We start from the raw sequence: 20,503 nt of genomic DNA, 5'->3' as shown, positions 1-20,503 counted from the left end.
GTTCAGATATTTTGGAGAAAAAAGAGATTGACCCAAGCTGCTGATGCAAAAGTACATAGTAAGTGTTAAATATAACACTTTTTGTATATTTTTTATTTTTAGTCTAGAAGTTTTTGACATAAAGTTATGGAAGATAAAAAAAATTATTCATGACTAAATTGTATGATTGATGGTGTAATCTTTTAAGAATAAATTATTAGTTTATCTGATTTTTTTTGGATTTGTTCATGATGTGTTTGAACAAATTATTTTTTGTTAGCAGTTTAAACATGTGATGCTTTGATGAGATGGTTTTATGTGTGATTTTAGGATTTGGTTTGAGATAAACTCAAATATTAACTATTCGGATTCTATTTGGAAAAGGCAGTTTTGATAGTGTTGAACAGAAAGCTTAGCATTTATCTCAACCTTGCTAAGATCCAAGATGTTGGCAAGAAGGCGAAGTTGTCTCTTATTTGGTTAACTGCTGGGTATTGTTCATTTGAAATTTTAAACATTTATCAAAGGAAGTCTCTTAAAATTTAGGAAAAAAGAGTCAATATAATATTGCTGGTGGATCAAATAAGCTAAATTCTTTTCTGAAAATTACACTTTGATAAGTAAGATTGGATAATGTATGAGGACATATACGAAACAAATAAAGGAAAGTGACCCAAAAATTTGATTCATGTGAATTTCTTTCTAACGAATGATTGGTATAATTTATGCACAACAAATTTGCATTGTGCCTTGGTAATTGGTATCTTATTGTATTTGTATTGCGCCTTGGTCCATTTTTAAGGTTTAGAGGGACTAGCATCTTCATTTTGTGACAACTAATTTGTATGTCTTTGGGTGTAAATTTTGTTGGCTGATCTATGATAAAAAAAAATTATCATTCAATAAATCTGAAAAGTATATACATCATTGTTTAAAAGCGTTGATAATATCTAGATAAGATTTTTTATTTAATTGAATTGAATTTTTATGAACATGGAATTGTTTATTTTTTGTTTATAGCTTAAACATGTGACGAGTTGATGAAATAATTTCACTATAATACTATTTAGCTCAAACAAAATTTGCTTATGAATGCATCAAACACTTATCGTATAATGTGCTAAAGTATAAAAGTTAAATGAGTATGAATAGTGACAATTTTATCCCCCATATCTATGACATTGTCAACAAGCATCAATTTATAAACTTTATAATAGACTTTCGCTTTTAAGTTTTTTGCTTCTTACTTTTTACAACTAAAACACATTCAAATAAGATAACTTTTTTATTTTTATTGAAATATATAGACTTCTTTCAAGTACTACTTATATCAAAAAATAAAATTTACACAAATACTTCTATTTAAATATTAAGACATGTTCAATTTATTATTCGTTGGCAAATCATTGTGGTTAACATTTTGTATTATAGTTTTTGTTTTTTCTACGTTTAAATTGAACTTTATAGAGTGTGATAAATAATAGGTAGAGCAATAAGATAAATTAGGATTATCAAAGCTAAATGCAATTTTTTATACCAAAAAAAAAAAGCTAAATGCAATTTTGGAATTGTATTTATTAAAACACTTTTTTTTAAATCTTTAAGTGATTGATAGTTGCTATATATATATATATATATATATATATATATATATATATATATATATATATAAATAAAGAGAAATCCTAAACAATAGTTAACTTCATCTTCTTTTAATAGAAAATTTATTTATTTTTTATAATTTTAGTTAAAATGTGTTATTAAAATTATGAATTGAAAAAAATTATAAAAATGTTAAAAAATATTAAAAAATTAACCACTCCAATATTAATATTAATTTTTTAACTGAATTAAACATCAATAATATAACAAAGATTAACCACTAAATACGCATATATATTAAGTAAATTAACTCTTTCAATAAAAAAATAAATTTAAATATAACAAAGTACATTAATTAACGCGTGAACCATATGCGTGATAAATTTTGATAATTTCTATTGTAATTTCTACTCATTTTTTTCAATAGAGTACGTGTGTTAGTCTTAAATTTCTACATGTGATAAATTTTGATAATTTCTATTCATAACTTCTACTCATATTGACATGACCAAATTGTTAGTCTCAATGGTTATTAATTTTTTACTAATAGAAAATTAGACCCTTTTTTTAAATGTTCTTATGTAACAGTAAATTTATGCTTATAAACGTACAATCGGATTCCTACGCCTGAATATAGTTTTAGCAGTATTTATCAACTATTATTTAAGAAGTTAACATAAATATTGTATATATTAATGGAGTAATATTTGGCTACGCGCAGGTTTTACACTAGTTGAAATAAAACAAGAAAAGGAAAGCTATTTTGTCAAGTTGAATTAAAAAACAATAATTTTATTCATCACAAATGGGATTTTTTCTGGACAATGATTTCCAAGCATGATCTCATTCCTCTATACACAATTAAATTTAGTTTAGATGCCAAACCTGAATAACAGGATGCAGTCATAACAGCAAAGATGCATTTGACAATGAGGAGCATTCCATCCGCTTTCCACAGAAGTTCTATCTTCTAGAGAACTTTTCCCAACAGATCATCAATATTAGCATGCTGGATACATATAGTTGATATAGAAAGCACCTTTCTTTACTGATTGCAGAGAACAGGCCTTTTGATGATGGATGCTTATATTAGTACAAAAAATGTGATAAAAAAAATTAAACGTATTGTTCAGACATTGACATTGCAATTTTAATATGCACTCTGAACTAAGCCTGTAGTCTCTCTAATTACTCTTCAGATTCAATGCGTCATTCAAAGAAAGTGTACACCAAAAAACAAACCTCCTATCAATTTTTTATGAACCACAAATAAAAATTGAGACAGCTTGGTGCCTACCATTATAACTATTTAACGCTCAGTCATTTCTTTTACTTAGCGAGTTCGGCATGAGTGAGATTAAAAATGCTTTTATAGCTATGAAGTTGCAGAAAGAAAAAAGGAATGAAAGAAGGAAGTACTTAAATTCATTACCTTGCCAGAGTTAGTTTGATTTCTTCTCACTTCTCAGCACTAGGGACATGGATGAGCACAAGTAGTTCTTTTCAAAGCAGTGAATGACATGAAAACAAGTTCAATAGTTTAGTTTCTTCAGCCAAATAACGAATAATCTTGACAGGAATAACTATTTCTTGAAGTTGTGATCTTTGAGACAAGTTTCATAAAATTATGGCCAATGCAACAGATCCGCAGGTTCTTGAAGATTCAGATTGTTTTCATGTGGCTATTGCTGATAAGGGCAAAGGCAAGGAATAATTTCTCACATGGTGATTAAGATGTTCTTCTTTCTCTCTGTTGGGAACATCATTAAGGTGTTCCATATGCTCTTATACACCTGAATAAAGTAAGGCAAGATTATATAGTTAATGCTTAGTCTTAACTCAGTTCACCTCAATTCTCACATTGCCCCAGAGTACATAATTTGATATGCTAACTGAAAAAGCTGAGTTAAAGCTTTAAGAACAAAGCTGTGTTTGTGTTATGAAACCAATATTTCATTTAAAACTCACAAACTATACAACACCGTATGAGTATATTAGAGATTATAGATATTCACAAAGAAAAGCATATTGGGATATTAATATTTAGTTTCCGCATAAACAAACACCAAAAAAAGAAGATAAAAACTTCAAGAATCTTGAGCTGATCGATTTGGAATAAAGATGATAAAAGTCAGACAAGCAACACATAACAGAATTCCATGAGCTCAAATCTGACTGACCCAATCCAAGATGATAAAACATTGAACCTTGTCAAACTAAATAAACCTTTGCACAAATCAAACAACACGATTTATTTCATGAAGCACATAACTTCTCGCCAACACATTAATAGACAAAATCTTAACATAGATTTGGAGAAGTAGTTTCAGTTCTATTTTTTCCCCGCATCTTTATTAACATAGATAATTGAAAACTACATTTATAACCAATTTATTAAAAACTTACATGCATAACTACTGGTAACATAATTAATATAGCACATGCTATATTACATATAATAATCTAAGTTGCAAGACAAAACCAGCGGCAAGAAATGCGTTATTTCATTTTCTTTGTTCTCTCAGAAAGTACCACTTCTAGTGTTTGATAAGCATAATTTGATTAATAGTATACTCCACCATTAGGATCACAATCTTGGTTTTGAAGCATTTCAACGACTTGGCTCATGGTAGGCCTCTCTTCTTTGTCCTCTTCTATGCAACCCAAAGCCACTCTAGCCAGAATTTCCATCTTATTGTCATCATAATTTGACCCTAATGCAGAATCCAAGATTTGCTCCACCCAAGATGCACATTCTCTCCTTTTCTCTCTCACCCATGTTACTAGCCTCCCATTGTATGGTTCTTCTCCATTAATTGCTTGAATATCTGCTGCCGGATTCTTTCCAGTTATCATCTCCAAGAGAACAATTCCATAGCTATAAACATCCACTTTGGAAGTAACTGCTAGGTTGAAAACCCACTCAGGCGCCATATACCCTCTGGTTCCTCTTATCATTGAGAAATTTGGATTGTTGGTGAGAACATCTCTGTTCAATAACTTGGACAATCCGAAATCTGCAACCTTGGGTTGATAATTTGAATCCAAGAGAATATTTTGAGGTTTTATATCACAATGCAAAATCCATTCCAAGCATTCTTCATGTAAATATGCCAAACCTCTTGCTGTTCCGAGAGCGATGTTATACCTCTTGCTCCAATCAAGTGTATTGGATGAGAGGTTATCTGCCAAAGAACCATTTTCCATGTACTCGTACACCAATAGCCGATGCTTTCCCTCGGCGCAATAACCCCACATTTCAATCAAGTTCATGTGGTTGAGCCTTCCAATAATGCTCGCTTCAGCAAGGAATTCACCTTCTCCTTGCTTAGCATCATTGAGTTTCTTTACTGCAGCAATTCTTTGATCCAACAACAGAGCTTTGTATACAGTGCCTCCTGCACCCCTTCCAATCTCTTGGCTGAATCCTTTTGTCGCCTTTTTTAGCTCAGAATAGGTAAATTTTCTGAATCCCACCGCTGCAAGATGATGGCCATGTGGATCCATGCTAGAATTGTGCTGGCACTTGATTAAGAACAAAACAACAAAAATGCAAGTCATTTCAAGAACTCCAATTGCAGCGGCAAACCACAAAAGGAAGCTCACAAAATGGCTTACATGTTTTTTCAAATATTCTCTATGAATTTTCACAGAACAATCACTGTTTCTGATGACAGAGTCTTTATAACTGGTGGGAAATCTGTTCCCTTTGGGCACTTTCAAGTAGGTTATAGTTCTCGCAGCTCCTGGCAAATGTCCGTTGAGCAATTCTCTTTTTCTATAGCACTTGAAGACGCCCTTAACGTTGTCATATGAATACTGAAACCCTTTGCACCGAGAACTTTTCAAGCACCCGTTTTCACAATCAGTGTAGGTACAATTGGGTTCGAATTTGTAGTCATAGCCATAGAACTCAACTCGGTCCAATCCTAAGAAAGTAAAGTCACTTTCATTACACGTAGCAGAAAAAATGGATTCACACCCATAAGACCAATCACTTTGATTCTTTACTTTGTACCCAGGAACACATGAACATTTCCTCCCTTTTTAGGATCAAATCTGCAAACACTATTTGCACCACAAATCCCATGAATGCTGCAACTGTTAGAAATGGCTTGCATTGAGACGTACCATTTTTGTGATAGATCTTGACTGTACACTCGAAGATTTCCATCATGATCGATTGTCAACCTTCTAGGCAGCATCACACCGTAATCAGATGTTCTTACACTATAATTATCTGACGAATCGAAATGTCCAAGAGGATTTAGCACCGCAATTCTGCTACTATTGTAAGTAAACCTTCCAGCTTCCCAAACTGTGAGCACAAGATCGGGCCAATAAGTGCTCGACACGTCAGGGCCATCGTAAAGAAGGGTAAGAACGTTTCTATTGTCAAAGGACAACTTATAGAAACCAGAGGAATGGTTACTCTCTGTTCTTGAAGAAACTAACTGTGTACTTCTGGTGAGATGTTGTCCGGGAAGAAGAGTGTCAGTTGGGAAATCAAAACTCTGCCACAGAATACGTCCTCCTTGCAACTCTCGTAGAACAAGATTGCCATCATCTCCGAGTCGTAATTCTGTTGGAAGATATGACTCCGTCTCAGAAGACCATATTTGGAACTGACCTGCATCTACCAAAGCAAGATTGCCGGTGTGCAAGAGAGAAAGCTTTGAGCGCTTTCCATTCACAGGTTGGTCACGATTTGCCATCCAAACAACAGTAGGAGTTGTAATGTTTTGGGAATCAGGCCTTGTAGTGAACCATATTGCAAAGGAGAAGGCATTATCACCAACTTCAAAGAAGCCCGCAGAGAACATGCCATTTTCTGAAACAATGATATCTTGTTCGGCTTTCTCCACTGAGAGAGAGGAGTAGCCTTTGTTCAGTGCATCTAAAGATGATGAGAATTGAAATGAAAAGTACAAGACTAGAAGAAATAACATTAAGGTTGAGGAAGCCATGTTCAAGCTATGCAAGCTATAGAGAAAGATTATGAAGGAATTGCTAGCATTGCTCTATAAAACTGCTGGTGGCTGACTGGCTGATTTGATGCATGCCTAAGATCATTAATTAATGCGTACCTAAGATGATGTCGGTATCATTATTTTTCTAAAATATATTATATAATAATTTATACTAAAATTCCCTTATCATCAATTATCAATTATAAATTACTAAAATACATTTTTGACTAAATTTATTAAAATGACTAAAATATCTGTTTTAATTTTTAAAAGATAACTTTTTTATTTATTTTTAAAAATACAAAGTTATCCTTTTAACTAATTTTTAAAGGACTATAATAACTTTTAAAATTAATTTTATTTAATTATATTATAAATAAGAAATTTAATTTTAAAATGATTAAATTACACTTTTACTTAATTCTAAAACTAAAATTTCCCTCAAGTATTAATTTTGAAAAGATTAAATACTACTTTAAAGATTAATTTAAAAAGATTAAAAGGTTATTTTTGTGGCTATGTTCAATGATGGATCCAAAAAATTTCGATAATGGAGCAGAATATATATAATATAATAATAATTTTTATAAAAAATATTATATATACATAAAAAATTAATTACTAAATTATTTATTATATATTTATATATAAATACACGTATTATTTAATTTATTTTTAATATATATTTTATATTTAAATATATATTCTTACAAATGGTTATTTTTTATATACATTGCACATGGCATAACTATTATTATTATTATTATTTTAATTATATTTTATTATTATAAAATATGATTAATCTTTATAATGTCTAATTATTAAATTAAAATATTAAAATGCTATTTTAAATAATAACATATAATTTAAAATTTTATTTTTTTTAAGTTTTATATTTTAAAAATATTGAATAATATTTTTTAAAATAATATAATTAAAATATCTTTTTTTCTACATATATCATTAAATGATCATTTAAAAATTCACATTCCATACAATTAGGTCTTAATAATATTCATAGTTTGAAAAATTCTTTTAGTTAATGCAGTTGTCACAGGAAAAAAATAAAACTAACTTCAAAAAAAGAAATATCAAAGAATAAATAATATTATTTTAAGTCGATTTTTTTTTAAAAAATGCTAATTTCATTTAAATTTGAGAATTGATTATTATAACACATCTAATATGAAATTCTCAAATTGAATACTAAGTTTTAAAAGTTGAGTAAAATATTATTGTGGAGTCAAAATTAATAATTTAACAGGGACAAATAAATATTATTATCATGTATTACTTAAAAAAATTTCAAATTATAGTGGGAGCACTTGCCCCACACCCTTTTTTTTTCCAAAGATAGTAGGTTATATTTCATTAATTATTGAAAAATGAAATACAAAGATGTCCAAAAGCAGGACAGCATAATGAAAGGTGGGGATTTCCCAAAAACACTACACTAAAGGTATTCATCCAACGGTGCAAGGTCAAAAAACGAAAAAAATCTTAAAGAAGAAAGAATGATAAATCAAATTGAATGCAACTAAGAGCTTGCCTCATGGAGATGACGACCTAAACTGGGAGTTCTTTGGATTTCACGGAGCAACTTGACAGAGCTTGCTAGAATGGCAGACGGCATTGAAGTAGAACCTTCAAAAATCAACTAGTTGCGAGCTTTCCAGCAGTTCCAGCAAATGATGGCAAGCAATTGAGGATTACAGTCATCATTCTTCAACAGGTTAAGCATCTCTATTGATGCAATCCACCATGTCCAAAAGTCGTTAGGACTCTGAGGGGGAAGACAGTCACGAAGATAACTCTGAGACCATACATCTTTAATTCTAGAGCAATCGATCAAACAATGAGTGACTGTTTCGGTGGCTTCATGACAGCAGGGGCATATTGGTGATATAGATGGGATGCGGTGATGAATCTGAGCAAGCACCGGGAGCCGGCCATGGAGAGCTTTCCAGATAAATAGCTTAATTTTGTGAGGCAAGTTCAACTTCCATAGATCAATCCACGGCTTTTTCTGTTGCATATAATTAGGGCAAAGCTCCAGAGGCGGATGGTAAAATAAATAGCCAATTCTGTAACCTGAAGCTGTATCATATTGTTTGGATTTGTTCAAATCCCATTGCAATTTGTCCCTACTCTGTTGAATTTTAACTGACAAAATCCTGTTTGCAACGTCTTGGGGAAATAATTCTTGAATAAGATTTTGATTCCAATTCCTATCTTCAGTAATTAGATCTTTAACTCTTGGAACCAACTCAGCAATAGCTTGTCTATTTGGCATGTCAGAAATCATTAAAGGATACGGAGGAGGCAGCCAAGGATCCTCAAAGGTTCGGATATTCTCTCCAGTACCCACAGCCCAATTAAGACCTTTTTCAACAATCTTTCGGCCTTCCAGTATACTCCTCCATCCCCAAGAAGGTAAGACTCCAATTTCTGCCGTTATAACATTACCATTGCTAAAGTATTTACCTCTTAGGATTTTGGAGAATAAGGAAGTAGGCTGTGTTACAAGTCGCCAAAACTGTTTGCCTAAAAGCGCCAGATTTTGGATTCTGAGATCTTTAAATCCAAGGCCTCCTTCTTTTCGTGGGCGAGTCATAGTGTCCCAGCTAATCCAAGCCATCCGCCTTTCAGAACCTTTTTGTCCCCACCAGAACTGAGAAAGTAGAGAGTGAATTTCTGAGATTAAACCATCAGGCAACTTGAAGCAAGACAATGTATAAATAGGAATAGCTTCTCCCACTGCCTTAAGCAATACGTGTCTACCACCTGACGATAGAAGATTGCGCTTCCACCCTTGGACTCTTTTCCGAACCTTTTCTTTGATCATACTAAAAGAAGTCTTTTTCGATTTAGAGATTGTAAAAGGCAAACCAAGGTATTTATCCTGAGCCCCAATATGATTAATATTCATAGAGTTAGCCAGTAGTGTACGAGTAGTAAAAATGAAGTGTTGTGGCTAAAGAATACAGCAGATTTATTAAGATTTACCCTCTGGCCACTGATGCTTTCATAAGAATTCAATAAATGCAGGATATTTGAACATGCTTCAGGATTAGCCTTACAGAATAAGATGGAATCATCAGCAAAGAGGAGGTGGTTGACCTTGGGACATCGTCTATGTATCTGAAGACCCTGAATTAGTCTGTTTTGTTCTGCCTTGTGTAGCAAGAAGGAGAGACCTTCTGCACAGAAAAAAAAACGATAGGGAGATAGAGGATCTCCTTGTCGAATACCTCTATTTTGTTTGAAGAAACCATAAGGTTGTCCTTCCACAATAACAGAATAAGAAACAGTTGTCACTAATTCTCGAATCCACATGATCCACCGGGAGTCAAAACCAAACTTCTCCAATATAAACCAAAGAAAGTGCCATTCCACCCTATCATATGCCTTACTCATATCTAATTTTAGTGCCATTTCATTTTCGAGTCCCCTTTTTTTGTTCTTCAAGTAATGCATACACTCGTGAGCAATTAGGATATTATCAGAGATTAATCTGCCTTTAATAAAAGCACTCTGCGTAGGGCTAATTAGTCTATTCATCATACCCTGAAGTCTATGTACAAATACTTTGGAGATAATCTTGTAAAAGAATGAAGATAGGCTTATTGGTCTTACCTGAGTCATATCTTTAGCATCAGAAATCTTGGGAATAAGACAGATCTGAGTGTGATTAAAACCCTTCAAAATTCTACCCCCTGAAAAGAAGCTCTTAACTGCTCAAAACACATCACCACTAAGTATGTTCCAGAAGCTTTGAAAAAATTTTGCTGTCATACCATCATCTCCTGGAGCACTTTGAGGATGAATGCTAAATGTCGCACGTTTCACTTCCTCCATAGTCACTGGTCTTTGAAGCCTATGGTTCATGTGAGCTGTAACCTTAGGTTCAAAATCAGTAAACAGAGGTTCAGGGTTCTCATGACAACTGGAGGAAAAGATGTCCTTGAAATAAGATTCAGGCACAGAAGCAATACCAGCATTTGAAGTAGCCACTTCACCGTCACTGCCAGTTAGTTGCCAAATTCTATTCCTTCGGGTTCGATTTCTAAATTTCTGATGGAAGAAAGTTGTATTCTGATCGCCAGATTTGAGCCATTTGACTCTAGACTTATCTTTCCAATAAGATTCCTCATTTTGCAATGCTTTTTCAAGTTTGTCCTCTATTTCTGAAATGATGTCGCCTCCATGAATTCCTGCTAAACGAAGTTCCCCTAATTCAGACTGTAGTAAATCAATCTCCACCTTCAAATTAGATCTGTATTCTTGCTGCCATCTGACAATCTTATGTCGACAACGCTTTAGTTTTTGAGCTAGGATATACATGGCTGAACCATCAATCTGTTCGTGCCAAACCTCTCTAACAATCTGCCTTATTTCATCATTGAAACACCATCTTTCTTGGAATTTGAATCGGCGTTTAGATCTCTCAGTTCTGGGTTAGAGTCTAAGAGAAGAGGGGAGTGATCCGAGCATGATTATGACAGTCTAAGAACCGTTGCATTGGGATAGAGTTGCTGCCAATCTACTCCTACCAGGAATCGGTCCAGTCTTTCCTGTATTAAAAGAAAATATTTTAAGTTAGATTTCAAAGCATCATTATTCACCTTACTTGTTTCTAACATGTTCCGTTCTGAGTGAACCGAGATGTATGGCCTCTGAGAGATTACTCGTCTTTGGTCGAGCTATACGTCGTCCAGGGGCAAAGCCAAGAGTAAACCTCGGTCCTCTGAAACACGGTGGCGGGAACACCTGCACAAAACACTCAGATGCTCAAGTAAGTGTGTGAGTTTATGAAAAGATAAAGAATAATAAACTAGAGTGGATTCTGTAACCTGAGTCATTATGGGTTGTGTGGCCTGTTTTTATAGATGAATGGGGTGCTGTATACTACTTGATTGTTCCGGTATTAGTGGAGTGGATGATGAGTTCCGTTATTGTTAGTAATGGCTGGGAGACAGTGTTTGACTTACGTGTGTTTTTGGTCAAGTGGTTGTTTCGATTTTCTTTGTTTGTTTCCGGGATATATGGTCGGTTTGTTGGTGTTGATGTTATTCCCGAGCTTAGCGAGGTACACGTCATAGCCCCCAAGTTCGGCTGGCATTGTTTCTGAATGGTAGACGAGCTTATTAGTTTACTTTCGTTGTATTTTCTGGTCTTGGGCTTTTCTAAAATGTTCAAAGGAATTTCAAATGGCTTTGTTGTTTCTTCTCTTGCAAAACGTGCCTGCTTTTAATGCGCTCATTTGTCGTTTGGGTTTTCCATGCTTGGTTAGCGGTTGCGAGTTAAGATACCCACTAAGTTAGTGGGCTAGTAATAATTTTTCTTTGTTTTGAGAATTTCATTGCTATTTCAAATTCTTCCTACTAGCTGACCCTTGCCATGACTTCTAAAGGTTTGTCCTTTTCTCTGTAGTTTGTATTTTGTTTCTCTGTTCTTTCTTCTGAGATGGCGAAAGATAAAGAAAAAGATAAAGTTGTAGAAGAGGATAAAGCTAATCCATACTACTGGGTCCATGATGATGTGAGGACTCGCTCTTCCTCGTTTGTTAGTGTTGACTGCATGAGTGAGCTTCGAGGTTTGCATGTTGTGAAGGAGGGTTCTGGTGCTATTGTTGAGTTCCTTCCCTGTTCTAGTGAGGATAGGGTTTGCGAGAGGAGGGGGATTGGCAGTATTTCTACTTTTATACGCCTTGTCTTGTTGAGCTTCATGTTAGGTTCCCGTTTTCTTCATTTGAGTGTGACGTTCTAACTCAGCTAAATTGCGCGCCCTCATAGTTACACCCTAATTCGTGGGTGTTTCTGCGTGCCTTCCAGTGTTTAATGAGCTTTCTGTCTGTTCGTTGTTTTCTTGCTGTGTTTTTTTCATTGTTTCAATCAAAAGGGGTTCGAAAGGGGTTATGGGTGTGTTTGAGCAGTTACTCTGGTCGTTCTCTTTTCCTTCTTTATAAGTCTTCTTTCAAAAACTTCAAGTCTCTATTTGTGAAAGTGAGGTCGGTGGAGTCTGAGTACCCCTTCTACCTCGATGACGAGTTAATAGAACGGTTTCCCCTGTATTTGTGTTCAGAACCTTGTCAAATTCTTGAAGCTATTGAACGTAGTGAGGAGGAGGAGCGATTAATAGACTTTTTGGTTGAGAGTTTTGCTGGAGGGGAATGTTTATCTATCCCTGACCTTCTTTGCTATCATGATTCTGGGGATATGGATGGTTTGAAAACATATTTAGGTATTTGTTGATTATTTGTGTGTTTATTTCTCCTTTATTTTGTGTATCCTGAATTTTTTCTTTTATGCAGGCGGAAAGGTTCCTCTCCTTGATCCTTTACGTCTTCAGTCTTTTCTTAAAAAGAAAAAGGAAAAGCTTACTGATGCTTCTGTGGCCATGAATGAGGGGGGTGGTGATGCTGCCCAATCTATTGTCCAGCCAGTGTCCTCTTTTAAGAGGAAAAAGGGATGATGTCAAGAGGTCTGTGGAGGTGATTTCTGAGGAAATTAGGGAGGTTGCTGGAGGTGGCGGGCTTGCTTTTGATCGGTAGAAGAAATTCCATGGTTTTATCCCAGGGTTTGGTTTGCATTCCCTATGGAGCGATCAATTTGACTTTGCCGATCTTTCTGATAAGGTGTCTCGGTACCCTGGTGATATGCTTATGACTCGACGGGTTGGTGTGGAAGCTCTTGGTAAATTTGTTCAGGTAATTTTTGTCGTAGTCCGATCTCTTTAAACGTTTTTGTTTTCTTTTTGGTCTTTATTTCAACTTGAAATTTGTGTAGATTGTTACCTCTCGGCTAATGTGTGTTAGTCGTACCACCGAGCTCATCGACGCGAAACAACAGGAGGCTGTGAACAAAATCGCTGTTTTGGAGAAGTCGTATAGTGTGAGGATTGCTGAATTGGAGAAGGCTGCTAAAGATAAAGATTATGCTGTTGTTAGTGCTGAGTCTAAGGCAAAGGAGTTTGAAGAGGAAGTGACTCGCTTGAGAGATCAGATATGTCTACTACAGGCTGAGGTTAAAGAGAATGATGTGGTTAAGGGTCGGCTTACTTCTCGTGTTCATGAGTTGGAGGAAAATGGCATGGAGATGTTTTCTTATGGTTTTGAACGTGCTGTGAGTCAGATTGCTGTATTGGCTCCAGAGTTTGACAGTGATCGGTTGGATATGACTAAGATAGTGGTTGATGGAAAATTGGTTGTAAATGGCACAGTGGAGGAGCATGATGAGAATGCTCCCCCCTCTTAGTTTGTTTTTACTTATGTAGTGATAACTCTTTTGTTTGACTGTTTAGTTTTGTTAACCGGAGTTCGGTTACTTTGTTTTGTTGATATTTTGAACTTGGATAGTGTTTGTTTTGGCCGAGGCTAGGCCAAGTTGATGGTATCACTTTGTTGTGATTTTTGTAGCGTACGCTTTTTTGCTTTTTGCATTCTGTTTGTTAGAGTTGGATTTGTTTGATAAAATCACTTGCGTTGGTTTGAATATATTGGGCGTCCGGCCTCATTAAAACCCTTCCTTAGGCAAAACCCTTTTTGGGAAAAAGCTCTAAAGGAGGAAAAAGAGTACCTTCATCCGCTAATTGTACAACTTACGATCTATACATTTTCAATGATGAAACATTCCAGTTCCCTGACACTGGGTTGCCTTGTAATGTTTGGAGTTGATAAGCCCCCATTTTGAGTACTTTTGCTATTCGGAAGGGTCCTTCCCAGTTTGCGGCGAGCTTGCCGTGCGAAGGAGGTCGTCTCGCGTCTTCGGTTCGTCTGAGGACTAAATCGTCCTTAGTGAAAGTTCTTGGAACGACTTTTCTATTGTGTTTCCTTGCTGTCAATTGCTTCATGGCTCTCTGTTTGATTGTCGCGATGTCTCTATCTTCTTCTATGAGGTCAAGCTCGGAATTTCTTATATGTGTGTTGTGTTGTTCGTCATATAGCTCGGTTCTGATTGTGGGAGTCCCGACCTCTACTGGAATTAGCGCTTCTGACCCGTATACTAGTTTGAAGGGTGTTTCTCCCGTGATTGTTTGTATTATTATATTGTAGCTCCACAATATTTCTGGGATTAGCTCGGCCCATTCACCTTTTGCATTGTCAAGCTTTCTCCTTATTGCCTGCAATATAACTCGGTTAGCACCTACCCATTGGTTTGTGGGTGTTGGATCGAGCTAAAGTGGTGCTGTATGTTAAAACTTTTTAGAAATGAGCCGAGCTTATTATCTGTAAATTGCCTACCATTGTCTGATATTATTTCCTTTGGTATTCCAAATCGACATATTATGTTTTTCCATATGAAAGATCTTACCTTTTTGGCTGTTATCTTTGCTAAAGGTTGCGCTTCTATCCATTTTAAGAAGTAGTCTATTGACACTAAAAGGAACTTTACCTGACCTGGTGCTATTGGAAATGGGCCGAGGATATCAAGCCCCCATCTGTGGAAAGGCCAGCTTACCTCCATGCTGTGTAATACCTCGGCCGGCTTTGTAGAGACGGCTTCGTGCTTTTGGCATTTGTCACATGTCTTGACTTTCGCTATGCAATCTCTTTTCATGGTTGGCCAAAAATATCCTGTTCGGACGATTTTTGCGGCCAGGGCTCATCCTCCGATGTGGTTTCCACATACGCCCTCATGTACTTCGTCCATTACCTCCCTTGCCTCATCATTGCTTAGGCATTTTAGCAATGGTTGAGAGATGCCACGTTTGTAAAGTTCTCCTGCTATGTTTGTATAGAGACTTGCTTTTCGTCTGAAGTGTTGTGAGTTGAGTTCGTCTTTGGGTATAGTACCTGTATTGATGTATTCAAGGAAAGGTGTTCTCCAATCATGGAGGTGGTTAATGCTTGTTACAGATAGTAATTCAATGCTGGGCTTTTTAAGTGTGAGCTGTAATAATGCTGACGTTTGTGTGTCCGCCCTAGTGGCGGCAAGTTTGGACAATATGTCGGCTCTAATATTCTTTTCTCTATGTACATGTGGAATAATGAATGAACTGAACTTTGAAATGAGATCCTTTGCTATGAGCCAGTATCGCTCTAGCAAGGGATCTTTTACCTGATATTCTCCTCGGACTTGCTGAACCACCAAGAGGGAATCACAGTGTGCTGTCAGGCTTTGTACCTGGAAGTTGAGGGCGAGCTTGAGTCCGGCTATGAGGGCCTCATACTCGGCCTGATTGTTGCTTGCTGGGAAGTAGAACTGGAGGGATTACTCAGCCACTACGTTGTCCCCTTCTTTCAGAATTATCCCAGCTCCACTTCCTCTTCGGCTGGACGCCCCGTCGACGTGTAGTTCCCAGCATTTGTTGTGTTCATCTGAGGTTAGCTCTGATATAAAATCGGCAAGGATCTGTGCCTTTAATGCTGATCTTGTTTGGAATCGGATGTCAAATTATAAGAGCTCGATGGACCATTTGGTTAGTCGTCCGGCCAGCTCTGGTTTTGTTAGTATTTGTCTTAATGGTTGGTTCGTCCGTATTATTACTGTGTGGCTCTGGAAGTAGTGTATGAGTCTTCTTGCTGTTGTCACAAGTGTTAGAGCTAGTTGTTCTATCTTCGGATATCTTTGTTCTACCGATTGCATGACTCTACTGAAGAAGTATACCGGTTGTTGTGTTTTTCCTGTCTCAATAACTAAAGCCGAGCTTATAGAATGGTTAGAAATAGATAAATACAAATATAAAGGTTTACCGACTTCTGGTCTCTGCAGCACTGGTGGTGATGACAAAATTGTTTTGAGCTCGACGAACGCTTTTTCGCATTCCTCTGTCCATTGAAACTTTTTATTCTTTGTTATTGCTTGGAAAAAGTGGTATGATCGGTTTGATGATGATGGTAGGAACCGAGATAGTGCAGCTACCCTTCCCGCTAGTTGTTGTACCTCTTTCATCGTTTTAGGCTTGCCATATTAAGTATTGCCTCACATTTTTTAGGGTTTGCTTCAATCCCTCGTGAGATTAGCATAAATCCGAGGAATTTGGCTCCTTGCACTCTGAAGGCACATTTCTCCGGGTTGAGTCTCATGTTGTATGCTCGGATCTGACCGAATATCTCCTTGAGGTCGTCACAGTGTGACCTCTCTTGAGTGGTCTTGGCGACCATATCATCCACATAGATTTCCATGTTTCAACCTATTTGATGACGGAATACTTTGTCCATCAGTCGTTGGTAGGTTGCACCTGCATTCTTTAGGCCAAATGGCATCACTCTATAACAAAAATTTCCATATTCAGTTATAAATGTTATCTTGCTTTGGTCTTCCGGATGCATTAGGATCTGGTTGTAACCAGAGTATGCATCCATGAAGCTTAAGCTTTTGAAACCTGATGCATTGTCTTCAAGCTGATCAATGCATAGTAAGGGATAAGCATCTTTAGGACATGCCTTATTTAAATCTGTAAAGTCGACGCACATGCGCCATTTACCTAAGTTTTTCCTTACCATTACCACGTTTGATAGCCATGTGGTGAATCGAATTTCTTTGATGAAGTTAGCTTTAAGGAGTTTTCCGGTCTCTTCTAGGGTTGCCTTTGATTTTTCTGCTCTGAGGTTCCTTTTCTTTTGAGCTATAGGTCGGATTGTTCTGTCAGTGGCGAGCTTATGGCAAATTATGTTTGGGTTTATACCTGGCATGTCCGCTGGAGTCCAGGCAAAGAGATCGGCGTTGGCTTGTAACACTTCGATGAGGTCTGACCTTTCTTGTTCCTGTAAAGCTTGACCGATGTATGTTACTTGTTTTGGCTTGGCAGTCAATGGAACTTTCTGAAGTTCATCCGTTGGTTGAGGTCTTTCTTCAGTGTCTGCTCGAGGATCAAGCTCGGCCAGGGTTAGGACTTCATTTTGACTGAGGATCACTTTGACTTCTTGCTGATGCTTTTCTTTTGTCTCCGACTTCTTTAGGCTTGCGTTGTAGCACTGCCGAGCTTGTTGGTGATCCAAGTGGAGCGTTGCTATCCTTCAGTCCTGTGCCTAAAATTTAACACATAGATGAAAAGTGGACACTACTGCCCTGAACATGTTCAGAGCAGGTCTTCCGAGAATAACATTATAAGGACTGGGACAATCAACTATCAGGTATTGTAAATCAATAGTTTTTGATAATGAGTCTTCTCCTATCATTGTTTTTAGCCATATGTATCCCTTGATGGGGACCCTTTCTCTAGAGAAACCTACTAGTTCTCCGGATGAAGGTTGTATAAGTTTTTCAGATAATTTCATTTTTAGAAAAGTGGAATAGAAAAGTACATCTGCATTGCTACCTAGGTCCAAAAGGACTTTTCTTACCAATAACTCGCCTGTTTGGATAGAGATTACCACTGGGTCGTCTAGGTTTGGTGCTGACGAGCATATGTCTGTCTGGCTGAAGGTGATTTGAAGGTCGGACTTGTCTTTGTTTTGTGGCGTTGTTCCTTTGATTGCCAACACTGCGCGGTAGCTTCTTTTTCTCGCCAAGGTTGTTGCACCTCCACTGGCAAACCCTCCGGAAATGCAATTTATAATGCCTTTTGGTGGTGTATTATTTGACCATTTATTGTCCTCCTTGCTTCCTGAGGTCTGTTGGCGTTCTTCTCGGTCTCGACTGTTTTCTTTATGTTTTCTTCCTTTGATATATTTGTTCAGAAGGCCTTGCCGAGCTAATCTTTCTAGTAGATCTTTAGCTATGACGCACTCGTCGGTTGTATGGCCGTACTTCTGATGGAAAGCACAGTGTTTATTTCTGTCGACGAATCGTTGGTCTTGATAGTTTCCTGCTCTTGCCGGAGGTTTTATTATTTTGGCATTGAGTACTTCTTTAATTATCTTCTCCCTCTTCGTGTTGAACCTGGTGTAATTTTCAAACTTTGGGGTGAGCTTAAATGGTTTCCTGGAGTCTTTGTTGTCGGCCGACCTTATTGTTCGGCTTTCCTCCCTTCTGGGTTGCCTTCTTTCTGCTTTTTTGGCTTCACGGAGTTCCTCGATCTCCATTTGTCCGGCCGCCCTTTCTCGAAATTCTCCCAATGTTTTCGATTTTGTTACCGTGATCGTTTCTCTGAACTTTTCGGGCTTGAGACCGGCCTTGAGGGCGTGTAGGTGGACAGCAGGGTCCAGGTCTGGTATCTCCATGGTGGCCTCTGCGAATCTCGTCATATAGTCTTTTAGGCTTTCTTGTGGACCTTGGCGGATGGTTCCTAGGTAGTCTGATCCATGTACATATATCCGCGCCGCCGCGAAGTAGTCGATAAAGGACTTCGCCAACTCCTCAAATGAAGAGATTGATCCTTCAGATAATTTTGAAAACCAAAGCAATGCGGCTCCATCAAGGTATGTGGGAAAAGCACTGCAAAGCACGGGTTAATTGTTAGGGCCATTAAAGAACATCATAGATTGGAATTTCTTAATATGAGCCTGGGGGTCACCAATCCCCTTATACAGCTCAAGGGAAGAGGGCAGTGTAAAATTATTCGGCATCTGATAGTTGGTAATTTCCTCGGAGAATGGATTGTCCAAGGTTAACTTCTCCTTTGGTGGGTTGACGCTCAGTAGGTCTGTGTTGTCTTTGACTGGGCCTTTGGGGCCATTCTCCTCGCGTTTGCCGGTGTTGGACAACTCGGCAAGTCTTCAAACTTCAGCTTGTAGTTTTGCCATTTGGGCCAGGAGTTCGGCCTGAGTGATTTGATGAACTCCATTATCGGCCATGTTGGAGAGTTGAGAAACCCTGCACAAAGAAAATACCAAGTGTAATACGAAGTAGAAAAGGTAGGGTTAGATCAATTGTCGGGCCCCACGGTGGGCGCCAAATATTCCGTTCTGAGTGAACCAAGATGTATGGCCTATTAGAGATTACTCGTCTTTGGTTGAGCTATACGTCGTCCAGGAGCGAAGCCAAGAGTAAACCTCGGTCCTCTGAAACACGACAGCGGGAATACCTGCACAAAGCACTCCGACGCTCAAGTAAATGTGTGAGTTTATGAAAAGATAAAGAATAATAAACTAGAGTGGATTATGTAACCTGAGTCATTATGGGTTGTGTGGCCTGTTTTTATAGATGAATGGGGTGCTGTATACTACTTGGTTGTTCCGGTATTAATGGAGTGGATGATGAGTTCCGTTATTGTTAGTAACGGCTGGGAGATAGTGTTTGACTTACGTGTATTTTTGGTCAAGTGGTTTTTTCGATTTCTTTTGTTTGTTTCCGGGATATATGGTCGGTTTGTTAGTGTTGATGTTAATTCCGAGTTTAGCGTGGGGTATACGTCATAACAAAAAAAGTATATTAATATGCTAATGTCATGATTCACATGCATAATTTTAAGTTAATAATAACAAAGGTCGACATATATCTAACAAAAAAAAATATTAGAAATTGATTTGTATATTAATTTTTTTTTTGGACTAAAATGTCTATTTTTTAAAATTTTTGGAGACTAATCTGAATAATTACTCTAAAAACTAATTTACCTGTTCAAATAAAATCTTAAAGATTAATCTAAATATTAATTTTTTTAAAACTAAAATATTTATTTTTAAAATTTTTAAAAATTAATTTAGATAATTACTCATTTCATTTTGGTGAAATATGTGAATTTTGATTTATGTTTCTATATTCCAACCTTGACTCGCGAGTCACGATACAAAGACAATTACGTAATTCAGTCCTAGCCATTGGTCAAAGTCATAATTCTTCTTGTTGCTGGTCGTGAAAGTCTTAATCTATGTTTCTATATACCAACCTTGACTCGCGACACGAACATAATTACGGACTTCAGTCCTAGGTTCCTAACCATTAGTCAAAGTCTTTATATTCTTATTTTCTTTGCGTCGTGAAAGTTTCTATTCTTCATCCTCTCATCAAATGCCTCGAGAAACATTCTTTTGCTTGTTTGTACCGTTAAAAGAGATTTTATAGAAGTAGAAATAAATATAAAAAAAAATTCTTTAAAATTTTTTATAAAAATACTTTATTAAGATA

At 36.7% G+C, this 20,503-nt stretch overlaps 1 pseudogene; it reads right to left on the bottom strand.

Moving 5' to 3' along the window:
- Positions 1-3,928: 3,928 nt before the first annotated feature.
- On the bottom strand, positions 3,929-6,549 carry LOC112746464 (putative receptor protein kinase ZmPK1; annotated as a pseudogene).
- Between the last annotated feature and the right edge of the window lie 13,954 nt (positions 6,550-20,503).

The sequence above is a fragment of the Arachis hypogaea genome, chromosome 2 (assembly GCF_003086295.3).
Source record: "Arachis hypogaea cultivar Tifrunner chromosome 2, arahy.Tifrunner.gnm2.J5K5, whole genome shotgun sequence".
Lineage (NCBI taxonomy): Eukaryota > Viridiplantae > Streptophyta > Magnoliopsida > Fabales > Fabaceae > Arachis > Arachis hypogaea.
This window is presented reverse-complemented; position numbering and strand designations above follow the sequence as displayed.